General features: G+C 28.6%; 1 pseudogene; it reads right to left on the bottom strand.

Moving 5' to 3' along the window:
• Nucleotides 1-2,175: 2,175 nt before the first annotated feature.
• LOC124833172 (transcription factor MTB1 pseudogene) lies at nt 2,176-3,222 on the bottom strand (annotated as a pseudogene).
• Between the last annotated feature and the right edge of the window lie 22,435 nt (nt 3,223-25,657).

Below are 25,657 nucleotides of genomic sequence, written 5' to 3'. Positions count from 1 at the left end.
TAAAAAAATAACAAATATGAACATTTTCACTAAAGTTTCAAGCTTGTTAACTAAAGTTTAAAGTCATTATAAGTCTCCTTTTTAGGTTCATTTTAAATTGGAATCCTTTTCCTCAATCTATGGCCAACACCCATTGACCATTATGAGATTGCAAAATCTCAACTGCTCTGTGCAATGACTTTGACACATCATTAACTACAAAGAAAAACCTCATTGGTTAGTCAAAGAGTGATTAAACCATTGCAAAACTCACACAAACCACATCACATACATATCTCTTCGGGAAGTGAATATTACTTAGGTCATTCATTGCTTTTTTATTTAACTTCAAAAAACTAGCTTAAATTTTTATTACTATATATATACATGTAATTTTTTATTTTTATTATCTCTTTAAAAAAATAACAAATATTGGTACATTAGCTTTATTTATTTTATTGGTAGACATTTAGTAAAGATGAGTGAAAAGATATCCACAGACCAAACTCACCTTATTATTGCTTTTAGTGAAAAGTCTCATCAAAACGTCAATCATATTAATTATTTCGGTAAAAATAAATCATATCAATTCTTAAATAGTGAAAATTAGGCATAACTTTTTTAATATTTAGTTATATAGGTTGATTTTCATTCTAAGAACATTAAAATATATTTTAGAGATAAGTTTATGGATCACATATATACATATTTAAATTTACGAGGATTGTTTTTTCCATTTAGAATACAGTGCAGTAAGATCAAATTATTTTTAAAAGAAATCACTTTTTAATTTTATTATACAATAAATATCTCTTTTAAATTTATTTTGTCCTTCTCCTAAAATATAATATCATCAATATTATTATGAGACTGATTAAATCACTTACAAAAATATTTTGTATCACTCTTTATTTTAAGTTTACAGTAGTAATTATTCTATCAAAAGTATGTTAAAAGAAAAAATGGAAGGAAATACAATAAATTTATTTTATACTTAAGATTAAAAATTTTAATTAATAATTTTCTGAAAGAGAAAATTGGTAAATAATAAAATGATAATTCTATTTCATCTATATATATATATATATATATATATATATATATATATATATATATGATTTTTTCACATTTTTTTTCTAATTTTATCATTTAAATATCTTTTCAAAATTAAAATAATTATTTTATCAATATTTGATTATTTATTTAAATCTAACTGTTTTTTATTTATAATTATTTTTAATTAAAAAATTATCTAAAATAAATAAGAATTACTTACAATAAAATTATAAAAGTTATTTATACTTAATTTTGTAATTATGATAATAACGAAAATAATAATTTTATTAATTTTTATTATTATAAAAAATAAGCATGCATCACGTAACACGCATGTATATTCACTATTATAATAATAATAATAATAATAATAATAATAATTTTATTCCGTATAATAATAATTTATGATGGAAGTAGGCTAGAAATTACAACTTAAACCAAATATTAAATAAGAAATAAATAAAAGTTCCAACAATTATTATCATCGAGAAATATCTTTTACTTTATAAAACAATTATCTTCGTGTTAATAGTACAATATTTTTTAAATGAACAAGAAAAATAAATTCAAAATCAGAAATTGTGAAATTACATTAACGCGTTATTTTATGAAAATAAAACGTGAGTTATGTGTGATGAATGGGAACTAAAGAAGAAAGCGAAAGCGCAAGGTTTGACAGCAACGCGTGCGAAGAAAGCGTGTGTATGTGGGACCCACACAAATTAAGAAAAGTACATAAAACCACTACCAAACTCTCATCACAAAAATTGAAAAAAGAACCCTAATTCTACCAAATTGGTGTTCGTCTGACTTTTTTTAATGACAATGAAATTTATTTTTTCTATTCAATTTAATACTATTATTTAAGATACTAAACAGTATTATTTAATACTTTTTTATTTTTAAATATGTTTCCATGTATTATACTTTTAAGGGTTAAATATGTTTTTAGTCCCTGAACTATCAAGCGATTTTGGTTTTAGTCCCTACTCAGAACTTTGATGGTTTTTAGTCCTTATTGTTTTGAAACTGTTATAAATTGTCCCTAATTTTAAACGGCGTTAATTTTTATTTAACGTGGCTAACGTCTAATGCCAAGTGTGATTTTATTCTCTCCACGTTTTCTTTTTTTTTATTCTAAATTTGCAATGAAGTCCCTAATTTCTACGATGTTTACACTTTAGCATTAACACTGCAATTAGGGTTCAGAAGAGGCAGCCATCTAACAGTACAGAAACACATAAGGGGAAACGCAGATAGCTGTCGAACCTCCAACGCAAGGTCGCCGCCACCTAGCCTCCATCGTCTTGAGTTTCGCTTGAAGTTCATTGATGTAAGCAATAGCATCTCCCAATAGAGATGCTTTGTCCATCTTTGAGATATTTGGAACAACCGCACGCAGGGCATAGAACCACTGGTTTAGCTTCTCCCTCCTTTGCCTCTCTGCCTCCACATGGTTGAGGGGCTCCTCCCTTCCATTGGCCGGCTTCCTTCCCCGTTTCCTCGGCCTCCTGTCATCGGCAACATTCGCTCTCTCCTCCTTGCACGATGCCTCAACATCAGAAATCTCAGATTCCGCAATGATTGATCTCCCTGAAGCCCTTGAAGTTGCTCCTGAGAAATCAATTTGCATCTGAGCCTTCCGTTGCTGCTGCTGATAATTGTTATGCACAAAATCATGCCTCGTGCCATTGGCCAGCTCGGCACCGACAATGCACCGGAGGTGGACAACCTAGGAGCATGAATTTCAGGAGGACCAAGCTGTCTCACAACTTGACCGGCCCCCCAACCAGAACCATGGATACCATTTGGAAAACCAACACTATTCCCATTGGGATGAGCTCCCCACGCCCTCGGCCTCTCTTCCATTTTCCTCACAGCAAGTTTCTCTCTGAATTGAGTCACACTGTTCAAATCTTGCCCAAAAATCTTTGGAACTCCGTTTCCTTCTACTCTATTATTACTAGCATTGCTACTGTTATTCTTTTCCTTATCCCCAATTGCCACACCAGAAAAAGGGGCATTTGCATTATCATCTCTCTTCTCACTCACCAAATCAAATGGTGTAATTGGCTTAATCCTGAGAGGGACCAACGATGCCTGTGCAGAAAACACAGACTTCAAAGCCTGCAAAAGCTCAAAACTCTCACCCACCATCCTCACAGACCCCATCTCCACCACCCCCATATCAGTAGGCACTAAAACAACAGTCTGAAACAGAGAAAAGAAAAGAAAAGAATCAAAGTGCAAACATAGAAGAAATTAAGGGCTTCTGTGCAAATTTGAAATAAAAAGAAAACAAAATATGGTACATAATAAATTCATAGCTGGCATAAAACGTGGATTGGTCGTTAGCCACGTGAGACAAAAGTTAACGCCGTCCAATTTTAAGGACTATTACTCAGAGTTTCAAAACAATAAGGACTAAAAACCATCAAAGTTCTGAGTAGGGACTAAAACCAAAATCGCTTGATAGTTCAGGGACTAAAAACATATTTAACCCTACTTTTAATAGCACAGATCACCATTACAAATAGGGATTAATATTTCTTTTAAGAACTGATTTTAAGTTTAAAACTTTTTAAATATACTAGAGAAAGTACAATATAGAAATTAGTATGTCTGTGTTTTTATTTTTTTCAAATTTCAAAAATAATTTAAGACATCATTAAATGCTATAATTAAAAAGTTTTATTTTTTAAATATATTTTATATTCATTTTTTTATTTAATAGAAGAGATAAAATTAAAAGTTGAATGCAATGGTTACAAAAATAGTAATATTTAGAGATAGATTTTTAAAACATTATGCATCTGTATGTATATCGAAAGGAACCAATAATAAAATATACAAATACTAACAAAATTATTATCAAATGAATCATATTTTTGTTGAATTTTGCTAAAAGATATTGCTATATCTCTAATTTATAAAATTTGAAATATTTGTACACACTATTTTTATTATAAATGTTGCAGGTTACCCATAAATTAGAAATGAAAATATGATCAATTTACACTCTCAAAATAAATTTTGCTGAATTAAATTAAGCTCACTTGTTAATAATAGATCTCGAATATGTTTAGATAAAAAATAATATTAAAGAAAATTTAGTTTGATTTAGAAAAATAAAGTAAAATTAAGATGACGCGTGAGTAATACGACTTGACCAAAATGTCACGAAGGATTGTAAGTTACTCATATGTTAAAGATTACTAAGATTTTTGGTGTTTTTAGGTATTTTTTGGTATTGTAAGTTATAAATACGACCTTATAAAATTAAACCATATGCTCCATGAGATGCTTTGTGGTGTTCATTGAAATTTGCTTCTCTTTATATTTAATGCGATTGTAGCTATCGATGCTGAATTTGTGTTGTATTTTTGTTTAATTTCTCAATGTTTTTAGGTATTTTTTGGCATTGTAATTTGTTGGATTTATGTTAGAAATTTTTATGTTGGAATTTTATTTTCCTATTTTGTTTTCTCTTGAGTATTGTCGTGAACTATTTGAAATGTGTTGATGGTGTCATTAGTGTTTGTTCTAGTTTAATTTAGTATTTTCAGAAGAAATCGGAATGAATATGTGTATAATTTTTTAGTTTCTTTAAAAGGTGTATGTTTTCTTAATCATGGTTTTTATTTTTTGATGACGTCATTGTTTGTATATTTGTAGTTTAATTTTTTTATGTTTCTTTTAAAGAAAATCATTGGGTCGATAAATTAACAAATTTAGTAATATAAGTCATATAATGTTTTATCTTTATGTATTTTTTTAGATTCTTTTTCTAATATCTATAGTTTAATCATATTTCATTATATTAATTTCTATTATAAGTTTGATACAGTTTCTCATGTTTTATATTTTTTTTTAATAATTTTTTATGTAATACCAAAGATGAGTTTTGAAATGTCATAACTATAAGATGTCAACGTTGTCTAATATATCTTATTTGAAACTATTTAAAATGGATTATTAATCATTTAGATTAAACAAATGGGGATTGTTATTTTTATGATAATAATTATTATTTGGGGTGAGATTTTAGAAAATACTAAAAGCTGTTGAGATTTTTAAGTTACTTTTGTTTAACTTAATAGTGTATTTTTGTCATTTTATAATTTATGTCTCATCTTAAAGTTCTTCTATTAATCTTTTTAATTTTTACTTAACTTGTTTACTAATTTTTAATTATAGTTTTTGATTTCTTTAATTATTACTCCTCACATCAATTATACACGGGTTTGACCATTTGGGATATGTTCTATTTATAATTTCTTTTTGTTGATAAAAATAACTCTTCACACAAATTATTATTATTTTTTATATAGAATCACTATATTTGATATATGAGTTTTACATTCATGTTTATTTCAATGATCAAACACCTTTTCGTAAGAATAATTTAAAAATAATATTATCTAAATTAAATTATTTTACTAATATCTCCAGTTTTAATTTTAGTTTTTATTACCCACAAGTACATAGATTAAGGACTGAAGATCTGTATATGTAATAATCACCACGATGACTTCTCGTTTTATAAATTGCAAAGTACATGCTTTTTTATATTTATAGTTTCATGTGTCAAATGGGATATACGTGGGATAGTGTTTATGTATACTAGGGGTGAGTGCTCTTTGTTTTTGTACAAATTTATTATCACTTAAATAAAAAAAATTTAGTTTCTACACAAAATTAAAATTTATTTTTGTCTTAAATACAGTTTGATTCTATTTTTAAAAATATTAGATATAATTCTTTTTAACTCAATTATTAGAAAAAATTTTATATATCAAATGATATTTTAGATTAATATTTAAATTGTTTATACAAGTTAATACATTCCAACTCAAATATTAATATAAAATATTATTTAAAATGTAAAAAAAAATGTAGGACTTATTAAAACGTTATTAGGATTGATATATATATATATATATATATATATATATATATATATATATATATATATATATATATATATATATATATATATATATATATATATATATATATATTTGTATATGAATTGTGATAACCCATTTATTTAATATATTTGTTTTCGTTGATGAAAAACATTATTTATAGTTATTTTATTGAATTTTGTTTTCCACAAACAATATTGTATATTGAGGACCATTATGAGCTGTTACTTTGTAAAGAAACGAACAGCTGGCCATGGCCGATGAAGCTCAGGGTGATGGCCTCGTGGTAATATCCATTGGAAAGGGTCCTTCATTGATTAAATAAATGTTACTGTAAACTTTTTCCAGCACAAATAAGTGCTTATAATAAGTATCGAGAGAAATAAGAATAAGTTGGATGGAAGACATTGTTTTGTTTGGTAATGGTTATGTGTTTGTCGTGATGTTTAGGAGTGGCATCAGGTTGGAATTTTGAAAGCTTGAATTTTCCGTGGAAAAGCTTTAGGTTTTGTTCATTTGTTAAACGATGTTGTTTTTTTATTTGGAAGCATGGATTTGATTTTGGAGATGTTTATTTGTCTTGTAGGTTGAGTTTGGGTGTGTTGATGACGGCAACAGCACCACCTAATATTTTTTATATTGTTTTTGTGGGTATGAATGTGTGTAGTGTTAGCTGTCATCAACCATTCATAAACATTGTCCCACCCAACGTTTCTTACAACTTTTTTCCTCCTCTACTTTTAGTACTATTAACTAATTAACTTCAAACAAAGACCAATTTTGGTTTGACCATGAAGGTGTAGGTTGTGACGACCTTCTCTCTCTCTATATATGGCTCAATTTATGTATTAAAAATGATTTTTTTAGTTAAAAACTCTTAAAAATGGGTTTCTTTAAGACAAAACCTTGGAAAAACTTTTATGCTCATCTTCTCAATGTTCTTCCTCCCTTCTTCTTTACTTATTATAGGATCTAACAACTTTCATTATCTTTTTGAAAAATTAAAGTAATAAAAGAAATTTTCATTGGATTGCATGTCATTCTAATATGTTCTTTGACACATATCTATTTCATGGTAATAATGGAATTGCAATTTGATCATCATTAAGGATTTTGTTTTGTATATAAGTCAAACTTAAGTAGTGTTGTGAAAGTGCTTAATGAGAATGTCAAGAAGAATGATGACGTTTCAATAAATATCATTAGATAAAATATAAATTATGCAAAGATAAGTGTTAAAATATATATGAATTATAAGTAAAAAAAATTAGTATTTATAAAAGAACTGAATACCTCATTCTTTCATGTAAGGGGAGATAATGCATTTAAAAGTAACTTTTAACATTTGAGTTGAATGAATTTGACAAGTTCTGAAAGTTGTTGATGTTGGGTCTATCAAGGAGGAGGTTCACCGAGGAGACATAATACCAATAAGATATGAGTCCAACCATATAAGTGATTGACACCACTCTCTACCAAAAACTTTAAGACAATGGGTTAATGAGTGTTTCACCTTTTTATAGTTCTACTTTCTCATTTCTATTCAATGTGAGACTTAGACTCACACTTGGATTTCCAACCATTGAGTATGTGTAGTTTAAAATTAAAATTTGGGGATTTTTGTATTTTGGAGTTTGTCTTTTATGTAATGTGGGTAGATTGATCCATGGGATATGAAATATGATAAGGTTGAGTGATTGTAAATTAAATTTGTGAATGCTATAAAATTGTGAGGGAAGCTGATCATTTAAATTATTTTAAATTGACAGTTTATAATCTATAAAATATTTAAATTATTTGGCAGTTGTCAAATTAAATGTAACTTTGTGGTTATTGTTTTTATACTCTATGTTGTTCTTGGTACAAACATGTTTTAGTTTTGGGTGTATTTTGAAAAATTTGAATTGTTCAATGATAAGAAATTGCTCAATAGAATTTATGTGGTATATTTTGAGAACATGTTAAGTCATAATTATAATGGTATTAAGAGGGTTGGGGATTTGGGCTAAACTTGAATATTGAAAATTTTTATAGAACAATTCCTGATGGAAACTATTTTTCTTTTAAATTTAATGTTTTGATGTTGAAAGATAAAAATGATAGTATGATTACACTGATTGAATGTTGCTAAAGCATGACAATTCCTTACAATAAGTGTAAGTTTAATGAATAATGTTAGTAGTTGTGATATTTTCTTTTGTACAAATGAAGTTAAGAAATTTGAGAGAGAAAACTTGGTATATGAACGGTGGTTGATAGTGTTAATGTTATGAAATTATGAAAGTGATGATTGAAGAGTTGACTTAGTAGAAACTATGATGAATGAGTGTGTTTTATGTGATTGTATGACTAAGTGATGTCTTTGGGCTATGTTTGATAATGTATGATTCTTGATGAAAATTTAGTGTCCTATAGTTGTCAAATTAGTTATTTTCAAGGGGAAATGTTAATCTAGAGTGAATCCAACTGAATTAAATGAGACTTGTTAGGTGAGACTAAACTAATATCTTACTCGCATAGAGACAGATATTTAGGTGGTGTGAGTTGAAGGAGATTCCACATAATAAATAATATGATATGAAAGATGATCATACTTAAGGAACGTGTTAACACTATTATGGCTTGGTTGAGAACATTTGTCTTGATAGTTGGAACATCAATGAAGGATTTGGAAACAATTATGACAGGTGCAGAGTTTCACGAGTCTATTCAATACACTAGTTTTTCAGAAGTAGTGTCTAAATGTGTTTCTTTGTTTGAGACATGTTACCCAAATGTGATTGAGATTTTGAAATAGAGTCATATGAGTTTATGTTGGATAATTAATTTTAATGAATATAAACCATTTGAAAGTTTTTGAAAAGATTTTATGGAAATTGCTCAATAACTGATTGAGTGACTAATATTGATAGAAAAAAAAGAGAAACACGTGTAAATATTCAACGAAATAAATTTCATACGAAATTTAATAATAATTATTTTTATTACATGTTTGACATTCAAATTTTTCTTGTACATTTATTATGATTTATTCATTTTTCAAATCTTCTTTTAAATGTATTAGTTTACCTTTATTTCTTTGTTGTGATGATTATATATTAATAGTGGGTAAAGATAAGAACATATGAGATTAGCTGGAACAAGTCACTTATGACTTATGATAGACACTTAGAAAATGAAATCTTTTATCTTTATTTTGGAAAATTATATAGACCTTACTTTTTAAGTATTTTTGAAACTCTTTGGGATGTTTAGAAGTTGTGTTTTTTAAATTATAGTGTAGTACACTTAATTATGTAATTTAAAGTAATTAGAAGATATTTGATTTATGTGGCTATATAAATGAATGAAAGCAATGTTTGTTAAAAAAGTTAGTCTCTTAAAATTATTTTTTTAATTTGAAGGGGTTAACTTCTAGTTTCAGAAGATAATTATAGAAACACATGTATAAACCATGAAAGTCCATACCAGCAAAAAACACATGAAAAGTGAAAGACACCAAAAATAATTATAGAATTGGTATTACGTTATATATTATGAATTTACCTTTCTTTTACGTGACCAATCTATAACACGTCTTATTGAAAATAAATAAAAGCCTTATTATTCTATTCAAAGTCTTACTTTTAATCACGCCCTTATAAAAATATAACATATATATTAAAGGTTCGATTATAGTTTATTAGTGTGTTTGGTTTTTGCTTGGATGATAACGTCATTCTTGATCAAGACTTTTTCTAGAAGTCTACGTAAAAAGGCAATGTATATTTTATAAAACTAACGTGTATGACCACACCACTAATTTTATAATTCCAACTATATTTAACAATTTCATATATTTAATTTATATGTATAAACCATGAAAGTCCATACCAAAAAACTTTAAAATTATTAGAGTTTATTTGAAAATTTGATAAGACTATAACAAAAAATTTAAAAAAATGATTGAAAAATACCTTAACTACAAATAAAATTGCAATCTTATCATTTAAAAAATTTCCACAAAAGCTTATGTTAAAAAGTTAGAATAGTGGAAAATTCTTAAATAAGATTGGCATGCTTTTAGAAAAGTCTTTAATTCCCTTTGAAGATAATTTTCATTGATGCCTTTCATGATATATAATGTAAAGCTAGTGAAAAGGTGGTGATGGAATGAATCATGCATGTTAGGATTATTGCCTTGACCAAAGAATGGAACATATTCTTTGCATGTTTCTAAAACTATATTATTAATTACATCATGTATTCCTAAATATATATATATATATATATATATATATATATATATATATATATATATATATATATATATATATATATATATATATATATATATATATATATATATATATATATATATATATATATATATGGGTTTGCTAACGCGCGTACGCCTGTTTTTCAGTTGGTACATTTTAGCAATGTGTACCGGATTTTAGTAGACAAAAATATCCTTATATATCATGGATTCTAAGTTTTAAGGTTAAGGGTATTTTAATAATTTTCATTCTCAAAACTTAAAAAAAAAAAAAGAAACCCCCCAAACCCTTACTCACCTCTCTCATTTCTCTCAATCCTTTCTCTTTCTCACTCCAACCTTTTCTCTATCATCCCTACTGTAGCCCCAATTGAAAAAATCAGAAACACTTGCCTTTAAACAATTTGTCTTTCTAAAGAGTTGAGTCATTGACATATTCACCTTGAGGCGAAGGTTCATTCAAGATCTCTTCAATTTCACCATCTTCACTAATTTCTCTAATTTCATCATCTGCATATGTTGAATCATCATCTCTAAAAAAACCCTCCAGGCCAATTACCAATTCTTTCGGATGTCATTATGCTTGTGAAAATTAGACAAAATTAGATAAGACAAAAATTATAAAATAAAAACTCATTATAAAATCATTTTTTGTAAGAAATTGTTTAACAACAAGTATTTCTGATTTTTTCCAGATCAATTACCAATTCCTTTATGCTTGTGAAAATTGGATAAAATTAGATAAGACAAAAATTATAAGATGAAAACTCATTATAAAATCATTTTTTTGTAAGATTGTTTAACGGCAAGTGTTTTTGATTTTTTCAATTGGGGCTACAATAGGGTGTTTCTGATTTTTTCAATTGGGGCTACAGTAAGGATGACAGAGAAAAGATTGGAGTGAGAAAGATGAAAGAGAAATGGTTTACAGGAATGAGAGATGTGAGTAAGGGTTTGGGGGTTTCTTTTTTTTTTTTTTAGTTTTGAGAATGAAAATTATTAAAATACCCTTAACCTTAGAACTAGAATCCATGGTATATAAGGATATTTTTGTCTACTAAAACTCGGTACACATTGCTAAAATGTACCAACTGAAAAACAGGCGTACGCGCGTTAGCAAACCCCATATATATATATATATATATATATATATATATATGTATATCTATGTGTGTCTAATAATTTAAAGAACTAATTATGTTTAAATCTTTATAAAATGATATATTTAAAAGTAGTGATTTCAAATTTTGGAGATATAAAGTCAAACAAAAATGTTTTGATTAAATCAAAATTAAAATACTTTGAATTTACATTATTAAAAAGAAAAGTAAGTTTCATATTTTAACAGAGGAAAGAAAAGAAAAGATAAGACATTATAAACCTAAAATCAGCCCAACTCATTTTATAACTGAAGTATATTTAATTTAATTTAAATAATGGAAAAAGTAACAATATATTAAAGTATTAAAAGGATAAACTCCAAGATAGAAAAATAGATTTCTGATTCTTGAAAAGGTCGTATTCAAAAAAAAGATGGAGAGAGAAAATATATTTTATAAAATTGAAAAGAAAGGAAATATTTTTGTAAGATCACATCATCGTAAGCATAGTTTTGCATTTATTTATTTGGTCGGTCGTAGCCTATGTGAATAAAGCATAAGCTAAATTTATATATATACTCGTGATATTTTAGAAAAAGAAGTTGCATGATTTTATCACTATGATTAAAATAGTCATATGGGTGCAAATTTTATTTTCAATGAAATTTAATTAACCTTATATTTGAATACCTTGTATCATTATTTTAATGTCAAATAATTAAAAGATTATGCTTAAACTAAAAGAAATAGTTGCATACTAATTATTAATTATATTTTTTGTTTTTTTAATAGTAATACAATTTGTTTGTTGTTCCACTTCTCTTGGAACAAATTTTATATTTATATATTTGTTATAAGTTTTATAATTCATAATCTTTATTCTTATAAGATATTTTTTATATATAGAAGATTTTGAAAAAGTTATTGTAAAACTTTTTCCAGTTGTTTTGAATGCAAGAGAATGTATTTTTCATGTTGTCTTTCTTTCACATTAAATATTGTTCATTTAGCATGAATTGAATATTTGTTTTTTATAAAATAATTTCTACTTGACATAATTTATCGAAGTCAAATAACCTTTATTTAAATTGGAGTAAAAGATATAATTATGATTTATGTAAAGTTGAAATTCAATCATTTCAAAAGGATTGTTGACATGAAGAAGTATTAACAAATTATTTAAAAAATAATAATAATTTTTTAAAATAGTTGGGAATGTAGAATAAAAATATATTAGTCAAGAGTTTGTTTATGCGAGCTATTGAAACATATAGCTTATGACACTCAAATGTAAGGTGCTTTGCATTTATTACTAATACACAAAAACATTATGTCTATTATCATTAGACAAACATTGTGTATGTTAATTTAACACTAAAAAATGTTTATGTTCATGTTTTGACATATCATAACATACTTAATCAAAGTAACTTAGTAATGATGAACTTTTCTCTAATATAAACTGTAACATCCCAACATATAGTAATTACCATAATCAGAATTAATTACATTAATCATATAAAACAGTGCAGTCTTACAAATCTGAACTAGCGTCTAATTGTCGAACGGCATAAACATAAAGAAATAACGAACGCTTATACAAGCAAGAGTTCAGGGACGAACGGTCTTACAAAACTATAACCGAACGTTCAAAAATAACATAAATGAAACTAACTACAACACACGCGAGCGCTCTAAGGCTCGGCTTTAACTTCTACCTCCACCAGGTTAGCGTCTTCCAAATTTTCTTCTTCTAGTACTTCTTCAAGTGACGCGCCTCCATCTGCTCACATCCACACGAATGATCATTGCAATGACAGGACGAACGTACATATACAAGGCGACAACACAAGGAAACGAAAGGGTAAGCTTATATAACTTAAATTATACATCAACATATACAATAAACATATCATTCCACGCAAGCACTCATGTAACATTATATGAATATATATATATAATTATGACGACCGTCCGGACTGTATGATCTGTGTAGCTACAAGCGTCCTCGCACCCGAGTGGTGTAGTAGCCGGGATATACCTAATCAGCTGCCACTCGAGGTTAGTCCGTTCTTACGTCGCCCATGTTAACTTATGGACTAAGGACCTCCTGCCATTCCCACACATGAACTACTCCTCTCTACTTGAGAACGAGTGTCACGGAATATCAGGATGGACCAAGCCTGGCTTAGCTTATCCACAGTCATACTTTACCAAATTTAACATTTAAATATATAAAAGAGACGTTCCTCCATGGAACGCTCGTTCAAATCCCATCCTCATAGAATCACTCAATATAGTGTTCGCATGGTAAGATCTTATAATTTATCATCATTTTCATATTTAACTTTAAGAGCATAAAAGGACGAACGTTCAGTCCTTTGAAGAATTAGGACGAACGTCTAAAATAAGTACTGGATGGACGAACGTGACTCTCTGTTTGGTCAGTTAAATGAAACGACTCAATTTGAAAGAGTACTGATACTTAGAAAAGATCTTGGACCAGATTCAATATAGGGAAGATGGTTAATAATACTTAGGAATTTTCTTTGTAAAATTTTGTATATACAGAACTGATGCCAGTATTTGAACGAACATAAGAAGATAGATATTCAAATGTTGGAACGAACGCTATTTTGGGACGAACGCTTCGGTATCAGACCGAGCGCTGTTTAGGACGAACGCTTCGGTATCAGACCGAGCGTCATTTAGAACTAACGTTCGACATGAGGCCGAACTCTATGAAAGACGAACGTTCGACATAAGGCCGAACGCTATGAAAGACGAACGTTCGACGTAAGGCCGAACGCTATAAGGGCGAACGCTTCGGTTAAAGACCGAGCGTTCCGTATTTGTAAAGTTTCAAATATTCAAATTCAGCTGAGCTAAACCGAACGCTCAAACATTCAAATGGGGACGCTCATTCTCGAGCAGAGTTCTTTCCAAATGAAAGAATTCCATTCTAAGCTAATTTCCAGGAAAACCGAACGGTATAAGACCGTACGGTGACGAGCGTCTTTTATCATAGGGAAGTGTTTTAAATTTCAGATTTCTCAACCTTAGCAGAATTTTCCAGATTTCAAATTTATAAACTTTATAACTTTCATTCCAGATTTTAATTCACCTTAAACATCATCATCAAACAGATCTCAACATTTTAATCATTCCAACTATACAATAACCACACTCCGTTCATACATAATCAAATCAACATACATTTCAACCAAATAAGAATTCATATTCATCCATACAATCAGTATTCGTTCATGCATACTCAAACAGCCCACATACATATCTTCATAACATTCTTTCATACCACACACAAGTATAAATTAAACATATAAGCTTCCCTTACCCGGATTGGAAATCAAACTTGTCCTAGATGTGAATGTGGCTTCGTCCAACTACGTTGTTCTTAGGTTCTTGACACTTCCAGAACACAATCTAACCACGGAATACAGATCGCTTAGAATACATGCTTGCATGCAACTAAAAACCCTATTTTTCCAGAACCCTAAAGACGAGCTACGGAAAGGGGACTTACCAGTTCCAGTTCTTGAAGTTGTTCGGTCCAAAAGAAAGCTCACAGCTGGGCGAACGTTCCTACGGTGCTGTAAGTTGATCGGAGAAGAAGGTAAGGAGTTATCGTAGAGAGAAGGTGAACTGGTTATAGAGAGAAGTTGGAGAAAAATGAAAGGTTTGGTTCTGAGGAAGAAGAAGAGTGCGTGCAGGTGAGAGAGCGTTTTTCGAAACTCAGTTTTGTTAATTTTCACGCCCAAACGAACGAGCGTCTCCTCTGCTGACACCTGCACTCTCACTTCTGACTTCCGAAACTTCTACGTGACAAGTGGCGCTCTTGCATGCAGCGTTTAGTGCGTTTTTAATGCACTGAACGTGTGGCGCGTTGCATTTATGGGAGCAGTCAGGTGACTCAGCAGTGAAAATAAATGACATATTTGACAGTAATCATGGTTTAAATTTCCGAGACTTCACATAAACAAATTGAAAAAAAGAAATTAATTTATCAAAAAAATATTGTTTTATAAAATAATAAGTACAAACTGAACTTATAAATGACTAAACACTTTTGCCTTTCAATTATTTTTCATTTGAAGTTTAATAGGCATATACTATATTAATGTATTAAAAATTATATTATATAACTTAATTAAAGAAGCTTATTTTTTCCCTATATAATTATTACATGTTTTTTTAATTATATTATATAAATAATGTAATATTTGATGAATAATTTTATTATCTACTATACTGTAATAAAATATATATTCTCTTTACACAATTTATTTACATGTAGTAACAACTTTCTTTCTCTCTTTTTTTATCAGCAAATGAACTAGAATAAAACATAAAATATAAGAGATGTATGGGTTATTACAACAACAAAAAGAAAAACAAGTGGTTATTTTATATTTATACATTATGTCATAAATACTAAATAAATCTTCAAAAATGCATTACCAAAATTCTTAATTATAAATGTGTAACAAGAAATTCAAAATATAAATCAATTCCTCTTCCCTTTCTATTTTGCTTTAACAAATTTTTCATTAAAGACTACCCGTGTACTGTATGCATAAGAAAGAAAACTCTTTCTCCACTCACATATTTTTGTTAACGTAGGAAAATCCTTTTATATAAGTTAAAAAAAATTAAAAAAAAAATATACCGATTTTATATAAATGTGATTTTTTATATGGATAATTGATTTAATCGGTATAAAAAGTAACACATTCTATATTGTTTGTGACCTTCATAGGTATAAAAAGTGATTTTTTTATGTTAGATTCATTTATGCTTTCTACCACATACAAAACTTGTATATAATTATTCATAATAGTCACACAAGAAATATTTTCATTCAATATAATGTTTACATGAAATATAATACAATCTTAATTGAATGACTATTCATATAAGAATCACATGAAAACTAAAAAATATTAAGCAACATCGTCTAAAAACACTTAAAAGAAACAAAATTCACTATTTACGAACTTCCTTTAAAACTCCTTGTTTCAATGGAAATACGTCATAGAAAATTTACATAATGAGTAATTTGGATCAACAATTTTAGTGATAAATACTTAAGATGTAAGTTATAAATTGTAAATATTACCATATCTCATGAGTGAACAATTTACGGATATGATTCTATGCCTGTGTCTCATAATATAATATTCACACTCAATTTTCTAATTGACGTGAACAATATAAATTAAATTTAAATAATATCATAAGTTTAATAATTATATTTCAATAGTCTAAAAATTATCTACTTATAATTGATGGAATGAATTACAACTTTTGCCTTGTTTCTATAATCTCAAATAAATTAATAAAAAAAATACCCGTACATTTAATTATGAAAATGTTAAATAAATTAACAAAATAAAATCATGTAACACCACATACACGATTTCACTTTTTGCGTGAACTGAACAAAAGAAAACTTGAAGTTCAGTTGGTAGACCTATTCACCAAAGCGTTGAAGTGCGATGGGATTAGATATATGAGAGAAAGTGTCGGTATTGTACATGTTACCACAACATGGACTTAAGGAGGAATGTTCGAACTTAACTCAATGTTTTGTCAGTTTTTCTGTTTTCAGTTTTAATGTACTGTTACATTGCTTAAGGTTATATATACATAGCTACTATCTAAATAAAGTGACGTGCAGTACAATTTCTGAAAAATGTGTATTGTTTTCCTTTTATCCTTTGAGTTTTCACAATTTCTCCATATAACCACTAAGTTTTACATTTTTTTCCTTCTGATCTTGATTTTGATTTCACAATATCGATTTTTATAAGTATCAAACTCATCAAAGATAAAAATTAAAAACTAGATATACATCTAGTAGTGTTTGAATTGAGGAATAGATATACATAATTGAGAAAAATATTTGAAAAAGAGTTAATAAATGGATTTGACGAAATTGCGATAGTGTTTGGATTAAAAAATTTGAAAAGATAGATGAAAAGATTTAAGTTATAAAAGTTTATGTATGATATAATATATTTAAAAAATGTTTTAATGGATAAAATTAGATAATTATCACTTTATATTTAAGAATAAATGTGATATAAATTTATATATAAATAGAAAAAATTATGTTAAAATAAAATTGAAATTATTATTTAAAATTACAAAATATTATTACTTTATAATTATAATAATAATTATTGTTGTTAATACATAATAAAAAGTAAAAACTAATTATTTATATGTAAGAAAAGAAAATTATTTTTATAAATTACGAAAATTACTTTTATTAATAATATATATATATATATATATATATATATATATATATATATAATAAAAAATAACAATTAATTATTTATATTTATAAATGTTATTATTATAATTAAAAGTAACCATATGTAAAGTACCACTAAAATCGATTATGAAAAAAGAAGTGATTTTCCTTTTCATTAAATGACATATATATATATATATATATATATATATATATATATATATATAATATAAAGAGATAACATTATATCATCGGAGGAGAATCAATTATGGAAAGAGGAGAATGGATTCGCTCTTCCTTTATATGACACAGAAATCAGTTTCAATAGCTAAATGTTACAGGCGCACTATCAATGGAGGAAAATTGATTTTCTCTCAATTTACATGGTTCAAAATCGATTCCAACATTTTTAAATCACCCACAATTGATTTCACAACCAATATAATTAATTCCAGACCATCACAAACACACCTAAAATCGATTCTATTACCTTAAGAACACACTTAGAATTAATTTCATATTGAAGGTCATTTTTTTTCATTTACTATTGTTTTATCGGTATATATATTCTCCATATCTTCTTAATCTTCCTACACGGATGATTCGTTACTGCTTCTTCTAAATCGTCAGAAATTAATTAAAAGAAACTCCAATTCCACTTCAACAGACAAAAAACAAAGATAACCTAATAGAGATTGAAATGAAAGGCTATAAAAGAAAAGAAGCATTTAGAAGATGAAGGATGAAAACAGAAAGAGGAAAACGTCATTATTAGTCCAACAGGACACTCCAATTCTCCAAATGAATATTCTATTCTGCCAAACCATGCCAACCTAATTCCACATAATATATTTAACCCTAAGACTAATCTTTTAATTATAATGTTACCCCACCACCTTTTCTTTTAATTCCACAATAACAAAAGTTAATTTTCTTCATCATTCATCCAACACATTTCATTCATAGTAAAATTAAATTCGACATTCTTAAATAAATAAATTATCATTACAACGTATGAGTGTAAACCAGATACTCTATGTTTGGATTAGAGTAATATTGTATGGTCTTTTTTATATTTTATGATTAAAGATTAAATAAAATGCAAAGGAATTTAATATGTTGAAAAGCCTTAAAAAGGAAGAATAAATTGTTGAATGGTGTAGAATATATGGAACCTAAACTAGGATATTTTAAAAGATGTTTAAAAAATTCATCAATGCATTGTGTCCATGCAATTCTTTTGGTCGGTTTGGTTCACTGTTCTATGCACATTAGTGCATCACCATATTCGTTAAAATATTTGAAGTGTCAAACTAGCACGGAAAGGTGGATTCAAAAGGTTTCCAAAGATGTTCTTCTCTATGTATATGCTATTTCTTTATTATTTTTTGTTTATCATTACATATAGAAATATATATGTTTATAATTTGATTATTTGTATTTCTCAAATTAAAAGAAATTTGAAAAATATAAATAATTAAATTTAAAGGACTAAAAAGCAATACAAAAAACTATTTAGTTTCTTAAATTTATCATTTAAAAACTAAAATGTATTTTCTTTTTAATTTAAAGGTTTCCTTTTAAGTTAGGAGACTAATAAAATCAAATTTGTCTTCAATATTCAAGAGATTAAAAACAATATAAAAATAATTTGAAATATTTTAATGGACAGAAGTATAATTTTTTTTAACTAATTGATTATTTACTTTTTTATTATTTCAAAAGTATTTTTAATCCAATTTAAATATTAATACCATGTCCGATAAATAATTAAGAATAATATATAGTATTCTATGTAAAATTAAAAAAAAAATTGAAGACACTCAATTACTCTCATTCTGAATAAGATGATCAATTTTTGTTTTTATTTAAAGTTTAGAGAAAAAAAATACAATGACGATGTAATTCTATTCCACTAATACTAAATAGCTAATCAATGAAGTTAGGTATTCACAATTAATTTTTTTTTTGATTCTAATACGTACGTGAATTTCATACATAAGAACAAAAATGTTTCATATTTAGCAAGACAATTTGTGTGATTATCCAACCCTAAAAACTGAGATGCTACTCGTACTTTTTCCTTGAAAAAGAAAGACGTGTTAGTTTCCATGATTGATATTTGTAGAGAAAGCACGTCCATTCAAAACACTACCAATTTTAACTGAGACAGAACGCAAGAATGAGATAACAAGTAACATAATCATAGGATTCTTTAGTCACGGCACAGATTTTTTGTTTTTCAATTCCAATAGAACAGAAACTAATAATATCAGTTCATTGAACAACAGTTTCATTGATTTAACGAGTTTCTAGACGTATCAGATTGAGATTTTTGGTCAGATAGAATGTTCGAAAAAGTCATAGGAAAGGTTTAACCAGTGCAGGAACTCTTTGACCATAGCTGAAGGGAAAATTTAAAGGTGGTGAATAAATAAATACTAGTGCGCACAGTATTATAGTATTATTTGCAAAGTGATGAAAGCTACTGATACCACTGAACAGAACATAAGAAGAAGACTCTGATTTGAATTGATTGGCGCACAAAGTTGGAAATCTAAGAGTTAAGATCGATCGGTGATGTTTGCATCCAAAATTCTTGTGGCTGTTATGGGCCACCCAATGAGGTATTTTTCACTTTTCACGCATTCCCTAGACTTTTCATTTCGTGCCTTTGGTTTTCAACATCTTGTTACGTGTAATCGAATCGATCACAGGACCTAAATATGCTTTCTTTCTCTAAGGGATTTATATTATTATTATTATTATTATTATTATATGTGGAATTCAAAAAACGGTGAGATAAATGCATAAAATTTTTGAAGAGGGTGGAGTTTTTGGACCATCAAATGCAGACATAATGATAGTTGGGTAGTGGGGTGTGGAAGATGGGAAGGCCCTTTGAGAGGGCCACACTCTCCACTTTGGTTCTCATCCACTGGTGTTTCTGAAGGAATCCCAGAAATTATGCCTTCCCAATTCACGACAAATTCCTTTCTTCAACCACTATCATTTTATAGGTTTTTACCAATACCTCTCAGTTTCCCATTATAGTCACAAGAATGTTAATTTTCTTCAAGCTAACTTTTTCACTGTGTCATTTGTAAAAGGAACATAACGTTTTTTTTTCCGAAAAACATGGACAAGAAGGTATAGTGGGCATGTGTTTTGTCTCTGCTGCCACTGTGACCCTAGGCAAACTCTTTTTGTATATGTGTTCATAATATGGGACAATTACATATTCTCGTGTCAAATATGACAACAAAATTCTTCTGAGTATTTAAACCTTATTTTCGATCGCATCAATGTTGTAAAAATAGATAAAAGTTACACTGTGTAGGTTGTGATCAGTTACACGTGTTGGATTTTGGAAGACACATACTTACTGTGACTGTTTATTAAACTAAGTTAAGTTCATACACATTCGGCAGTAACTTTTAAGGGTTTGAGGAATTGGCAGTTGCAGAAGTAGAAGGGATTAGGTAAGTAGCTAAGTATACACGTGAAAGAAGGAGCTTTTCTTGTGGAAGAAAATATGGTAGAAAATGTGATAGAGCTGACTAATTTGAAAAAGAAGGGTAGGTCAGTATGGATCACAAGCTTTCTACATCCACAGGGACATGTCATAATTGGCTATGGAGAAGTTAAATAATGCATTTCATCAAGTGGCAGACCACTGCTATAATAGTGGCTACTGATATGAAAGCATGAAAACACATAAGAAGGGTTTTTGCATGTACATGATCAAGTGACCAATACAGTGTCTTCAAGTCTAAGACTCTGCTGCTCTTCTTCTCTCAATGTCAAAATGCATGCGTTCAAACTCAATTTCAGAGTTTTATCATTCCACGTTGCTCTCTTAGTGCTCAAAAAAGTTGTGATTTGATGTTACCAAAATCTTAAGAAATATTGACCAAAAACTTGAATGTTATACATATACATATATATCAGATAAAATTGCTTAAACCTTCCTCAATCAGTTTTAGTTTTAGTTTTGTATATATAATGGCAGAAAGATATTCAAAATGTGTAATCCTTTCAATGTTTTCATGGGTAGAAGGATTTGAAATAGTAGAAGACACCATGTTATTATAGTGTCTGAATATTTGGATTTTAGATCTTTCAAACATTGCATCAGTGACAGTTCTATCTTTCATTAATTTAGAAAATTGGATAATTTGAGCTACAAGTTAATTTAATTATGAAAAGTGAAGGTAATTAGAGGTTGACCTCATTAGTAGGTGATCATGGAGATGTTCAGAGTGTGTGATTCAGATATTTTGGTGGTGAAAACTTTACTGCTGTTGACCAAACTTGAGAACGTGTAGCAACAATCTGTGGTGGGAAGAGACAATAATATATATCATGATAACTTGAATCCATTTCATGGCATGCCTATATAGTTGACTAAGTGGTTGACTTGCATGCATAAAGTATTTAAACCTATGTTTATGTTTATGTGGATCTTAGGTCTTAATTTTGTTTCAATGTGCAGTGATTGAAGTAGGGCCTACCTATATATGAGAGATTTGTGATAGAGGGGCGGTGCTAAAAAAAGACTCCATTGTTTCTCCTTGTCCAGAAAGATGTGATGATAATAACCCTATATATAAACAGAAGCTACTATCACTACTAACTAGGTTGCAACCATGGAAAAGAGTAAGTAAAACAAAAAAGTAAAGAGTACAAGTTGGCATAATTATATGTGGTCAATAAAATTGTTGATTGTACATTTTATGAATAAAAATGACAAATAAGTAGGCATTATATTTGTATTTATCTTTAGTGATATCTAATTTTATAAATCAATTAAGATGATAAGTATTTATGTGTCTTTGTGTTTATTTTAGCTTATTTTAAGGTATGATGAATACATTCTGAATTTATTTAAAACTTTATTTTGAAATTAATGAATTTATAATGTCTTATTTTTACAAAAACGAAATTAATTAACCTAAGTGTTATTAATAAACTTAAGTTTTTTACCTTTTATTCCTTATCTCTTTATTATTAATTAGTGGTGGATATGTTAGGATGTGATTTTCTTCTATTAAGTTTGATGAAGATTAGCTGATAGAGTTTATCTTGACAAAGAAATGACAAGTTTTATATATTATATTTTTATATAAGAGTTGAGATAACTTTAGTATTTTTTTATTGATCATAAAAAAATTGACATTTTATTCCAACCCCTAAACATTACAGTTTCTTTCTATATTTAGATGTGTGTGTCCTGTATTTGACTTTAATTATTATCGTTTTGACAATCATGTAAACAACTCCTCATAGAAAATTGATTCACATCTAAAATGGTCAAACCGACCTAATAATATATAATTAATCATAATCGACATTCACTGAATTTTCTTAAAAAACAATGTTTATTATTACTTTTCAGCACTCTCCACTATTGAATCTTGTTGAGAGAGAGAGAAAAAATTACACTTGACCTAATTAAATTAAATTAAATCCACACTCTAAGTTTGACATTAGCTCCATATGTTATCTGCTTTTGCTTTGTTTCTTTAATTTGGTTTTCAGACAATGTTATATTTCAACAATCTATATATGTTATCATTTACCTAAGCTGTGTTCTGAACAAATCTTTCAAACATACTTTTAGATAATAAAAAAAGTACAAAAAAAAAATGAAATGAACCTCTTTATAAATTAAAATTAGTTTATATTTTAAACTGTGTGTACAATTTTTTTTGTATCTTTTACTTTTGAGAAAATATTTTTCTTATAAAATAAAAAAAGTATACGATCATCAATTGAATATTTTAAAATCAGAGTTACATCTATAATTTGAAGAGAGGAAATTATGCAATTATGCAATCCAACTCCTATAAGCCCATGGGCTATACATGTTGGACATAGCCCAGTGTTAGTGTTTGGGTGATCATGGATTTTCGCTATTGTGAATTATATTACAACAATTTATTTAACCTAAAATAAATATTGTGAAAATAGTTTTTTGTTAGATTACTTTTTACTATAAAAGGATATTTTTATCTTTGGAAATTTACTTATTCCGTTAAAAAACATTTTTAAAAGAGTAAAAATAAATTCACTCATTATTATATGCTTTTCCATAGGTGTTTTTCCATGAAATATAACAATTAATTTGTAACCGAGTGTTGCTCCCTGCACCATCTCACATTGCTCCTTGCACCACCATATTTTTAAAAAGTTTCAAAACTATCCTTTATATTTTAAAAAATCCTACACCCTCACTTCTTTTCTTCAACGGATATTGACATTTGTTGAAAAAAATTCTTCAACGGATATGCCACATCCGTCGTTAAAGATATTTGGGTTTTCACTGTGAGTTTTTCATCACCTATTGCCAATTTGGGTTTCTCATTGCCTTGCACTGAAAATTGTTTTTTCCTTGTTCTTATTGACATAGTGATGTCATAGGGGCGTTTCACAGAAGGAGATTGAACCTCCATTAATTAACTTCTAGTGTGATCTTTGTTTGTATGTAATTTTTGTGTGGTGATTCTCAAAGGGGAGCCATGGGTGCATCTCTTGGACGACAAGATCAGTCCTTGAGGTAGAGAAATGGTGAGTTAGTTAAAGAGGAACCAAAGGGGTTGGTTAGTTTAGAGGGTTTTCAAAAAGATGAAATGTCTGTTTTTTGGTTGTCCATGTGTGAAAATTGAAAGATTAACTCTCCAATGCCAATGAACCTCAATAAAATAACACTACTATAATTTTTTTAGTTTTTAGTTTATTAATTTATTGTATTTTAAATTAATTTATAGAGTATTTAAAAGTGTAATGGATGTTGACATAGTGGAACAGATGTTGACATCTATTTTATTCTAAGGACAAATTAGACATGAGATGGTGCAGAGAGCATTTGGTGGTGGTGAAGGGAGAAACACTCAATTATCAGTACATTCTGGATAGAGCTATCAAAATGGATAGTCCAATCCATCATGGGTTGGTTACTTAGTGAGCTAACCTAACTCGGCTCACTTATTAGCAAACTGAAAAAGTTCGAATCCAGCTTGACCTATCACAAGTTGGTGTGGGTTAAATGGGTTGACTCACTTAATTATAAGTTTTTTTTAAATAAAAAAAATTCAATTCTTTTTAATTCAAATGTAAATAAATTTCACTTTAGAATAATGTTAAATTCTAAAGACAATTCAATGTAAATAAATACTGCAGCTCGTGTCTTTGGGTAGCGTAGTAGCACCTTCTTTCTTTGCTAGTTTCTTCATAGAAAAGGTTGCATTTATTGGATCTCTTATGGCATTTCAATCGAAAACCGAATATGGGTTCTTGCCTAGTTCCATTAAAACCACCAATTAAAATGAACGGTGACAATAGAACTAGGCAAGGACCGAAAATCGGTTTTAGGTTGAAACGTTATCAGACATCCAAAAGACGCAAGTTTTTCTTACGAGGAAACTAGCAAAGGGAGAATGCGGTACAACGCTACCCAAAGACACGAGAAAAACTACACAAAAACACAACAAAAAGTTATTTTAATCGGTCAAATAAAAGATAATCAACCAAAGACTAATATATTAAGAATAAAAGTACGTTTAAACAGTTCAAAAGAGACAAAAACACACATGAAAAAACAATGCCGCGGAGAGAAAAGGCGAGAAGGAAGACGATGAAGTGCTCGTAACAGCGGGTTTGATGTCTGATTTAACAGCAAACTAGACGTCGGCTCCCCAGGTGAACCGACGTCTATTTTGGCCTAGACGTCGGGGCCTCACTAATATGACGTCCAAAACAACTTTTTATCAGGCCATTTAGACGTCGGATGGGGTGATCCGACGTCTGTACAACGGAAAAAAATAACTTTTTATCTACCTGTCAAACATATACATGTCCGTTAAGAGGGGCACCGACGTCGATAATCGAATCTAGACGTTGGGGTGGCGGGATCGGACGTCTCTAAGGCGGAAAAAAATGACTTTTCACCTACCTATCAGGCATTAAGACGTCGCATTAAGACGTCTGTTAGGAGGGGCCCCGACGTTTATAATATTATAGACGTCGGGGCCCCTCCTAACAGACGTATATATGT

This window comes from Vigna umbellata, chromosome 8, assembly GCF_029865625.1.
Source record: "Vigna umbellata cultivar VRB3 chromosome 8, Vumbellata_1.0, whole genome shotgun sequence".
Lineage (NCBI taxonomy): Eukaryota > Viridiplantae > Streptophyta > Magnoliopsida > Fabales > Fabaceae > Vigna > Vigna umbellata.
Note: the sequence above shows the minus strand (reverse complement) of the source record. Positions and strands in the feature narration are given on the sequence as shown.